Here is a 10,528-nt window from a genome sequence, read left to right as displayed (position 1 = left end):
TAAAGAGACGGAACGCAATGGGTGAGTAGCCTATTGTAGCCTAGTTTATTTATTTTCCATCTTTTTGGCTGAATAATTTGAAAAATGTATAATCTGCGCAGTGAAAGTATGTTTTCAAGCATCAGATCAACTTAGTTTGTAGGGCACTTTATCGTTTTATTTACTGTCATTTCTTATTTATTTTATATTTTGCAATTATTCATCGACTGCATCAACAATCTCAATAACTGCAGGACCTTCTATTAAGCCTTTTTAGTATATAGTGCAGTCACCTTTTAAGGCCAATTGTTATTGTGTGTATATATTGTATTAAGCTCCTGGATGGCTTTATTGATCCCCAAGTGTGCAAGTGTCATACAATTCAACATATTTTTCCACCTCGACGACCAGTCTCTCATCGTCCATTCTCGGAATTGTTTCTCCATTCCTTTTTCATCCAGTGGTGAGGGGTAGATATTGAGGTGCCTACGGGACCCGGGATGTACAAACCAGCTTTTACAAAGCACTTTTTCAGGGGCGGCGACGCTAGGGAATAGAACATTGGCTCGAAGACTAGTTGGGCGGCGCGGCGCGGAACGCTGCCGCGCAGCTAGTCGGCGCCGGTGTGGGCTAGTACACCCGGAATAATGGGGGCAGACTTTTTTACGCGCCGCTGTGGCGCCGGTTTATTTAGGCCTTTAGGGGCGTCGAAAATCGGCATTTTTGCATAGGGAACCATTGGTATAGGCGCGTAGACGCGTTACACGCGTTGAAGCGTTGCGTTAAGGCCTAAATACACCGGCACCGCAGCGGCGCGTAAAAAAGTCTGCGCTGCGGCGCCGGTGTATTTAGGCCTTTAGGGGAGTTAGACGCACGTAATTACGCACGTAAACACAGTAACGCGCCCAACGCCCGGAGTTCAAAAAATTTAACTTTCAACACTCCAACGCGTGACGCTTAGCCGCGATAGCCAATCAGCGTGGAGCTTGACCCGACGTCACTAGAAGAGAGTAGTGACGCTTGCACAGAAGCATACGGCCGACATCTTTCTTTATTCTGGGTGGAAATAGTAACATAGTTACGCCATTAAATGCGTTTATGGAAACATTTTTAGCGAGAAATGTGCATTTTACTTTCATAATGCTCGCTCGGTGAATGTGGAGGATGTTTGGTTTGATAGTTATGACGAAGAGGGAACGCTCCGTTCACTTGCATGGAAATGGACTCATCTAGCTGCGTTGGCGCGTTGACGCGTTGGAAGCGTTGAACCATCAGACAATGATCAAGCGTCAGGTTAGACGCGTTACTCGCGTTATCCAACGCGAGTAACGCGGTTGGTGTGGCCGTACCGGTACTGTCGGCGGTGGAAACGTGACCTCGGAACTGAACTGGGCTATACCGCCCCCTCCCTCCCGGACTGAGGAGAACCGAACCGTACCGCACCCTGCAGTGGAAACGCGGCATTAGTGAACTACTTGGCAGCCGCCTACGAACACACACGGTTGGACCGAGGATCAGGTGTGGACCTGAGCTGCATGTGCTGGCCTGCTTAAAGAGCCCTGTGATGCTGCTCATGGATGGCGTGTACGGCCCTTGGGGGCCAGGTACCCGGGTGTCAACACAACCAGAGGCCGCATTAACAAGGCAAGGGGGCATCAGGAAAGACTGAGGGGGTACTACGTCCCCTTGTTGATAACACAGGAGGGTTCAATAGTACACATTAGTGTTGTCAGTTTAACGCGTTATTAACGGCGTTAACGCTAACCCATTTTAACGGAGTTAATTTTTTTATCACGCGATTAGCGCTCTTTTGGCTTAGCAAACGTTGTCGTTTTTTCACCTGCTGTCTAGCTACAACTAGTCACGTTAGAAAAACTACAACACCATACCCGATCTAGCTACGCCGGAAACAAAACAAAAAGCACGCCGCACAAACTTGTTGGGGCAAGCAAGGATACGGAGCGGATGAAAAACTCCTTAAAAGTGTGTGTGATTAATCGCGATTAAATATTTTAATCGCCTGACAGCACTAGTACACATATACAACGTATTTGTAGCCAACCACGGCTGACTACAGACCACTTCCAGCTTTAAAAGCATGGACAATTACCTAGCATTCGCTACATCATCCATGTAATGCAAAGCAAGAAATTATTCTACCATATAATACATCATCAAAATCACGTCCTCTTTGGCAGAAAAAACATTTTGGGCTGCATTAACAATAATAAAGAAGCCGGTCCGTAGTATGCCGGCCTATCTCTAGGCAAATGTTTATCACCACGTGGTGACGTCAATATTAGAGAGACCATGCATTGTATTAACCCTAAAACAATTAGCCTTTGGAGAAGTTTGATGCTTGGAAAATGAATGCCTTTAGTATGTTGTTTATCTAGCCACGTTATTACAATAGCCATGTTTTTATCCGACCATGTTTGCCCCAATAATAGTTTCAGTGTCTGCCTGTGCAGAGCACTGGTTGAGCGCTAGATGGTGTTGTTGCTAAAGGCTGCGCCTCCCTCTCTGTCTGAGCGTTCTTTCTAGTCGACTCGGCACCACTCGCTGGCGCTCTCCCCGTTCATCCATAAAGTTTAAATCTGCAGCCATAGTTTCCAATTGAATGCACTTACTCATATCATATATATTATCATGTCCCGAAAGGAATTGACTCCACCAAGCCGTGTGTACTAGCAAGTTAACTTTCATATTGTATAAGCCACGTACAGGTTTGATATGTTCACAACAGTATATCACTGATGCATTCACAACCCCCAGAACCACAAGTCCAACCTGTTTGGCTATTAGGACGCAGCATGATCATGGGCTGCCTAGCCCACTATACTACAATATCAGATATCTGATCATGCCAGCAAACTTCAGAACTGGGATTTAATTAATCAGATCATAAGATTCGTGTCACTGAGTTCTTTAAGGCTCTTGGTTATTTTCCACATTCAGTCATGTCAGAGACAATAGAGAGGCAAAATAACCACTTTCCTGTAAACACGTAATTTAGATGTGTTCTGTTCTCTGCTGCACCTTAGATGCATTCTTTTAAAAATAAATTGAATGTTTGCATGAATGAAAATAAATCTTTGTATGGCACTAGAAAGGATATGAGATGCGTTTCATCTTATTCCTGCCAATGGTTAAACTACTTACGCCCCGGGCAAGACTATCTTCAAGCGGAGGGGGGGGGGTACCGTGGTATCGTGAACCTACGGGCTTCAGTGGGGGTTTCATTCCGTCTGCGCACGGCACCTTCTCAACGAGCAGGTGTGCGCCTGCAGCCAGAGGGGGCGCCAAAATACCTATTCCCAACACAATGTTATGTAGTACTTCATTGATAACCGCTACGCAGCGCGATTTCTTTTTTACTGCTCGTGGCGCCCCCCATGTGACTTGGCGCCCCCCACAAATATGCCGCCCCGGGCGGCTGCCTGGTTCGCCCGTACCTAAAACCGCCACTATACTTCTGCAATGGGTTGGCCGGCAGATTTGATTCTGCACAAACTATTGCAACATTACAACTGTGTCATGCCATGACACAGTCTGGTCTTCTGATTTAATCATCGATGGGAAATTCCACCGCAGAGGAACGGTTATACCAGCTCAACCAGCTCCTACGTCATTGGGAGCGTATATATATATATATATATATATATATATATATATATATATATACATGTATATCTATTCATATTTATACATGTACTACTACAAATCTGGTGAATTTTGTTAGCAAGTTATTGCTGTGTGGATCGTTGGCGATATTGTTAATAGTCTAGTAGTCTAATAGTCTGTGTTTGGAAATGGGAGACCTGCACCACCAAAGGCATGCTAGTATAGTATATATATATATATATTAGAGCTGTCAGTTAAACGCGTTATTAACGGCGTTAACGCAAACCAATTTTAACGACGTAATTTTTTTTGACCTGCGATTAACGCAAATTATTTATTTTTTTAAAATAAATATAGATATTTATTTTTGGGCTCAAAACAAAGAAGCAGTAGCCTGACTACTATGTTCAAGGCATATCTTTGTATGTTCATCGTTTAATTGCATTATAGGCTAGCCGATGCACTTCTCCATGTTGATAAGAGCATTAAAATGAGAAAAATTAATGGGACAAAGAATTCAAGGGATATTTAGCATAGAAAAAAAATACTATTAATCGCGATTAATCGTGAGTTAACTATGGCATTAATGCGATTAATCGTGATTAAATATTTTAATCGCTTGACAGCCCTGATATATATATATATATATATATATATATATATATATATATATATACTATTCTATACTAGCATGCCTTTGGTGCTCATGCACACACAAACAGCTAAACTATTACAAAGGGACGACCTGAGCCCACTTGCAAGGATGCTGTTGGTTTATTACAATACACAATTCCTCTTCCACTCTGGTGACCGGTGGGCTCGACTGGATGCTCTGCGGCAAACCCAAGCCCCCAGGAACAGTGCATACTTCCGCAATCCACCAGTGCCCAGCGGCCAAGCCTGGTATTGCAGCTGTTTAAGCGGGCTGTGGAAGGGTCCCTCGATTCAAGGGGCCCAGAAGTAGATATCTCCGTTCACTCCAATACAAGTGGGGAACAGGAATGCGCTCCGAAAAAAATGTCTGGATATCAATCAAAGGCTCATAATTACCTTCATGCCATGTACTAAAATGCGTTTTATTAGCCGTTTTATGTTATATTTTTTGCTGGAGAAGGAGGGGTGAGCAGCTGAAAGGAGTCGTAGTAAAACAAATGTTGTTTCGGCCCGGCATTCGAGAGGGCCTAGTGCACGGCTCCGTTAACATCTTGTGTCCGAGGTCCAAAGACAAAGAACGGGTGCTGCATTACGTTATCATATTGTTAATAACCTAATAAACATTTCAGTTGCGTTAGTATTTATTTTTTCATTTGCTTGTTTAGCTGTGTGACAGTTAACAATGTTGATGTAGGCCTATTACAATTAATTATTTGGGTAGGCTACTCCAACCTCGTTGCTGATCGATATGTAACCATTTATTTGTATATAAATTATAATTGCATTTTTTATCAATAGTTGGAAGAAATCTGTTTCTTAAGCAATAACATTGAACTGTATTTTTTTCTAGGCCTACATACATTCACTATGTTGTTGGTGTTATATGGAGCAATCTTTCATATTTATGAAGTAAACTTATACTTTCATGGTCGGTAGACTCGGTAATCAATTCGACTGTGATCGCTCAGACCTCTCGCTTATGATGCTAACTAACATGCTAACAATGCTAAAAATCAATGAATATTTCTGCATCCGGTACGTCATGAACTAGGGCGTGGCTAGGCTCCAATGATACGGAAGCAAATCTCCTGGATGTTGCCCTGCGTTATTGAGCAGTTTTTATAGGAATGAATGGGCGCCATTTTGGAATCCGCTGTCCATTCTATAATATGTCCTTGGGCCAGAGAATGTCTAATATGAGGAGAATGGGCACTCGCTGGTTAGTTCCGGTTTTCTGGACTGGCTGCAGTAATAATCTCTGACCACGTGGGGCGCTCGCAGGCGAGTCCAGAATGAATGGGAGCCAATGGGGTTTTATCCTCAGAATCCACTTTTCTCACGATGTAATTTTTTGTCAAGTAATTTGAAAGTTGCGTTCAAAAGGTGGGGCTAAGATAATGAACTCAGCTGAATATTGCATTTTTTAAGGTCACGTATCTGCTCTAAAAAGGCGTTAAAAACATGCGATTACCAGCTGTTGGGGGTAAGGCTTTTTTTTGTTTAATACCCTGGTTACAGAGTTTTAGTGAGCTAATGTAAAAAAATGAAATGCGCAAATGTTTTACATAGGCTATGTATGTTACTTACAGAGAGTGTTTTTTCTAATCCTCACTAGTGCCGATGATAAAGCTTTTTTTTTAGTAACGATTATGAGCCATTTCTTTCTCCTGAAATAGAAACCTGGATTAGAATCATAATTTAAAGACTGCATCAATTTAGTTTACATCAGTAAACAATCTCCTAGAGAGCAGTGTTCTGTTGTACTCCTCCTCATGCCTCTTCCTTTCTTGATCTCTACAGTTGGACCTTGATGCTGTGACAACGGACAAGTCTTCTTCCTCTTTCCTTTGCCCCTGCCTCTGTTCAGTATGTTCAGTGTTGTTAAATCATTTCTCTTTTTTTTTATTACGGTAGTTACTGTTCTTATTGTGTTCTTGTTAGTGTGATGTTTGAATAAACTTGCCTGTTGCGATGTTGGTATAATGTTTGTATAATTACTGTTATACAACTGTTACTGTTTCAATGTGACCCAGACCATATTTCTCATTTAACAAACATGTGTAGCTTATAATGTGTTGCAGGGCAGAGCAATTATATTCAATGGCTTAAAACAAACCCATCTGTAAAGATCAGTGAATGCATAGAAATCAATGACAAGTGGTGTAGATGGTTTTCCCTCTGTGCAAGGTCATTAGCCCAAGTCCTACAAAAAAATAACGACTGTAATAGCAGATGTTGAAGTTGTTAAATTGTTAACTAACAATTTGTATGGAACAATCGGTTAAGGTTGAATCTCGACACTTAGAGAATGTCTAGCGTGCAACTTGAATAAGCCATGTGCGATTTTACCCGGGCTCCAGCGCAACTTTCCTTACCAGGTGAAGCCTCAGGTGGCCTAGGACCATTCATACAGGAGCAAGCAAGAACGTTACCTTTTTCTGTCCTTGGGAAACGAAAAGACGGACAATCCGTTTCCACTGTTAGTGCAGTTTATCATTGCACATTTACGAGGCATATCTTTATTTTCGAAAAATAGACAATGACAGATGAAATGATTGTCTGGTGGTCATACCGTACCTACCATGTATATAACACATAGGACATTGAACACAAGAAATGGAAGAAATTCCATTTATGCCCATGTACTTTCACCATACAAAAAAATAAAAGGGCCTGCAGTAAAATATAAATACAGTACGCAAAAATTAAGTTTGACTCGAAGTTAACACGTTTCTGATTGCGCTTCAGCTTCAGAGGCCGTCAAGAGGGGTCTCTGGTCGTAATCAGTCACAAGTCCGTCCCTGACCAATAAAGGAGTTATGCTTAGGGCCCCAAAATAGCTAGCAGCGGCACTGACTATTATGATGTTTTAGTAATAATGGGTTTCAAGACAGAAAAGTACAATCAAAACCCTAGAGCAGCATCTGCACAGAATGCAAGCACACAGACACACACTGTGTGTGTGTGTCTCGCAATCATCATGCAATCATGTCGCAATCATTACAACATTTCCCCAGATGGGTTAGTTTAATCCTTCTCTGTTTAGTGCGGTTAAAGAATGCCACATCCTTGCACTCGTGTATGGATGCAATAATGTCTGAGATGATGGTTTGGAATTTTTGATAAAAGCTGTTTATTCTTATCTCACATTATGTCACACAAGTCAGTTATTTTAACTGTGGCGGGCACGTGAATTTACTGTTACTTCATCCATTGTGCATAAAAGCCATTCTGGATCTGAAAGTCTATTTAATATGTAATTTCCACTAATAACGGCCCGGCTCTTGACCACAACAAATATGGAGACACACCAAGTTAACTAACTGCAAAAGTAATCATCATTTATTGATGAACAGAAGTAAACCAAAAATAATGATGCAACAAAAGTCCAATGGTGTCTGGAGAGGGAGAGAGGCTTGGGCCGACTGATGAGCATTATATCTGCAGCCAGCTGATGGGGCAGCTCCAGCTGAGAGGAGAGACAGACAGGGAGGAGAAAACACAATGATTGTGCAGCTCCACAACAACACACAAAGACAGCCAGAGGGCTGTCGCACAGTGAGACAAGAGGTAATTCATTTTTGAGGTTAGAGAAATGATGTACTATTCTATTATTAAGGCTTCTTGTTGCATATCAAATAAGTTTCAGCCAGCTGAGATATCATTTTAGTTTAAATCAATGGATTCGGGAAACATTTACAGTTAAATTGATAGTGACATCCAAAGACGTCAGCTCTATGTCCTGAAGATGACCATGGACAGATATCTTTGCAGTAGTTTTAAGTTTTGGTTAAGTTTTTCTTAACCATTGACACTGGAAGGTGAGGAGATGGAGGAAGACGATGACGAAGATAGAAGATCGCTTGTTGAATTGAGGTCAGATCGGGGGTCAGGCCTGTAGTCTCGGCCCGGCCCGCCTAGAGAACTCGAGGGCTTCTACATCCACCGGGCTGGAAGCACTTCTGAAATAGTCTTCTTTTGACAGCTCTAGATGGTGGGGGTTGGAACTCCTAAGATATCCTTAATATCCATACTGCTGCTCTCCCGTTTAAATCCTTGTCGGGTAATGCCTGGCGGTTTTTTCGGACTTGCAAGGTGTCAACACGACACCTTGATTTCTTCTTGACCTTAGAAGCGTGAAAAGAGGATGGTCTTGTCTCAGCCTTTGGCCAATCCATCACAAATACACGTTAATCTTGCTATTCTCCTGCTATGCTCCTAATGGGCCGTATGTGTGAACGACATTGGTATCCTGAAAATCTCTCTTCTTCGTCGTTTCTTCTATTTGTCTCTAACTCATTCTCCAATCTTTCAACGATCAATGCTTCGGATCTTCTGGATGCAACAAAATATATGATGCATCGTTGCAGCATAATTTAAGATTATCGTGATGAGTTCTGCCCGTTCACCCTGTGCGCTGTCTGTGGTCAAAACAAAACAAAGTACAGTGACAGCAGCCGCACTTATCCCGCCTCTTGCGAACTTAGACCCTACGTCAAATTCTGCCCCTTGCTAGTCGTCCCCCTTAAACACCTGTTGATTCTACTGATATTGGAACAACATCGATGTAAAGCATATAAAGTAGGGCTGTCAAGCGAATTAATCGCATACTTACATTTTTCCGAGAAAGTATTTCAAAATAATTTAATTCAGGTAAATTCTGGCAGAGGAGTGATTCAATGAATAATAGACATACTTTAAAGTTCGATGTCCCTTTTATTTAAAACATGTCTTTCATTGATATACGGTGCATTTCAAGATCAAATTACAATTACAATTTTGGTGTGACAGCGCGATTTTTCTTTGAAACCTGCCTGGCAACGGAGAATCGCGTCGAACGATGAAGTTATGTTTCGAACGCGGACTACGTAGGCGGTACAATTTCCCCCCCCGGTAAAATGTTGGTGTGACAGCGCCAGCTTCAGGGGCTGTGGCAGCTCGTACCTGCGAGCTTGCTACCAAATGTTTTGCGTTGAGGTGATATTTAAGGGTTGATGAACACCGGTGATAGGAAAATTCCTTACTACAGAGATTGCTGATAACGGTGTTCCTATCTACAGTTCAGACTGGGAGTTGTTAAACTTGAATTTTCCCTTCACGGGGCCGAGCAGCGTCACCTCGTCTGCCTCCATTTTGTTTCAACGTAAATGACGCGCCGGGTCAAAGGGCACTGTAGAAGCGTGATCAATCTGCGTTAATATGTTTAAGGCGTTATTTTTCTGTGATTAATTAATCAAAATTAACGCGTTAATTTGACAGCCCCCTCAGCATGGATTCAGAGAAGGTTTCAACTAAGCCTTGGCTCAAAAACATGAGGGCCAAGGATTTCCTCAGCAACCCGGTTACCTAGCAGCTGCCGTGACGCAGCCGCCGAGACCTATACCACTTGCCTCCGGATTGGCCCTTTCAATGGTCTCCTGAGTCTCCTCTTCCAATGCCGTCGGCCTCCTGAACGGCTCCGCCTACGTCGTCGGCCTCCTGAATGGCACCACCAACCTCACTGGTCTCCTAAGCTATCATGGGCCTCCTTTCTGGTCGCCAAGTCATCCTCCTTAGAATCTCTCCATGTCTGGGGGTCTTTCTCGTGTCCAGGCGGTCCGCCTAAGATCTCCTGCTCCGTCCCGCTCCTGGCTGGCCTATCCGGCTTTCAGGCCACTTGCCTCTCTTTGTTTTTGTCATTTCCGTTATTTCTCAAAGTTGCCATATTGTAAAGTAAGGATAAGGGTATCCGTTAACTGGACAGAGATATTGAGTTGCTCTATGAAATATCTTTTGCTTTTTACATCCTAAGTCTTGCATTTGTTTCTGCTGCTCCGCCATCATCCGACCCTGACACAACTATGGGCGGTGGCCTGATGATCGGCTGTAGAAACGGAGCAGATGAAACCAAAGCCCCTGACCCCCATTCCAGAAGGAGGCCCTCAGCCCGGGAGCGATGCTTCAGGCAAGGGGCTTCATGGACCTCTCCAAGGAACCAGGTAGCCAAGCTAAGCATTTCCTTGCTGTTTTCTACAAAGCACCATGTTAACAGTGTTCTTAAATAGGAACTGACTGATAATAATAATAATAATAATAATTTGAAAAAGTTATACTAATATTAAATGACTTGAATGATTGATTTTCATTTCCTGTCTCTGGCTGTACCTTCTGGGAAAATGTTTTTTTGAATAAATTCCAAAAGGAAAACAATAGGTTGGGGTCAGTTGGTGATGTATTTGTCTTTTTAAGCTTTGGTTATAGTCAATAGATCAATCATTTCTTCAGTTTTCCC

The sequence above is a fragment of the Gadus chalcogrammus genome, chromosome 21, assembly GCF_026213295.1.
Source record: "Gadus chalcogrammus isolate NIFS_2021 chromosome 21, NIFS_Gcha_1.0, whole genome shotgun sequence".
Lineage (NCBI taxonomy): Eukaryota > Metazoa > Chordata > Actinopteri > Gadiformes > Gadidae > Gadus > Gadus chalcogrammus.
The sequence above is the reverse complement of the archived record's forward strand: the minus strand, read 5'-3'. Positions refer to the sequence as shown.